This window comes from Nannospalax galili, unplaced genomic scaffold (genome assembly GCF_000622305.1).
Source record: "Nannospalax galili isolate Female #2095 unplaced genomic scaffold, S.galili_v1.0 scaffold417, whole genome shotgun sequence".
NCBI lineage: Eukaryota > Metazoa > Chordata > Mammalia > Rodentia > Spalacidae > Nannospalax > Nannospalax galili.
Window position 1 is genome coordinate 953761 of NW_008340785.1, and position 1068 is coordinate 954828.

Here is a 1068-nt window from a genome sequence, read left to right on the forward strand (position 1 = left end):
TATAACTTCAGTTCCAGGAAATTTGATGCCCTCTTCTGGCCACTGTGTTCACTGCATGCACATGGAACTTTAACATATATGCAGACAAAAACACTCATATACATAAACAAAGAATTAAAGGATAACCTATAGTAGGCTTACATTCTAACAGACTTATTAATATTCAGAGTTGAATAATAGTGTCTTTGCTTCTTTTTCTTCCAACCTTTAAAAATCTCCAAATCAGTGTACATAGATAACCCAGTAATATCAGGCATATTACTTAAAACCTGGCTTTACCAAAAACACAGTGGGTTTTTTTTTCTCAAATTATTTAAGCTTTCTGCACTTAAATTTTCTAATCTGGATAGTAGCCCCAAAATATTCTTTATAGGCTACTGTGTGAATGAAATGAGTTAGAATGAAACCTGTTTATACTTCAGGCTCTATTAATGTTAACTGATGTCAGCAATTCTATTACAACTCCAGGGACAAGACATGAATGGCCCTTCTTTTGGGCTGTATTTATGTCTTCCTTTAGTTCATTTATAGGAATTGCAGCCCAGTAGTGATAAGAATAATTTGACAACAATCCCATGCATCCCTGCCTTCATCTCTTTCTGTGAAATATCAGAAATAGAAGATTATAAGTCAAATTTGAATTATTTTGGGGAGAGACATTTTAAAAAATCACTTGATGAAGTTTTGCCACATACATTGATTGAGCACAGTGTAAGACTTATTGGGAGATAAGACTGAACAATTATTCAGGGTAAAAACACTGGGAAAGAAGAAAGAACATTCCCTATTCTATTAGGAGCTTTATTCTCCTGATTTGAGATTGACTATACGGGGTTGGGTTATGCTTCTCATCATTTTTTCCTTATACAATTTGACTTTCACAGTTGTTTCCTGTAGTTTTCAAAGTTAGAGCTCTAACTATGCTACATCATCTAATAAAGGTACCCAAAGTATCTAATAATCAATTTCATAGACTTCGAAGAGGCTAGTCCATGTACATAATTGTGCATGGAATTTTATTTTCCTTTTCCTAGAACATCACCAATGGAGCAATGGTCCTGTACATGC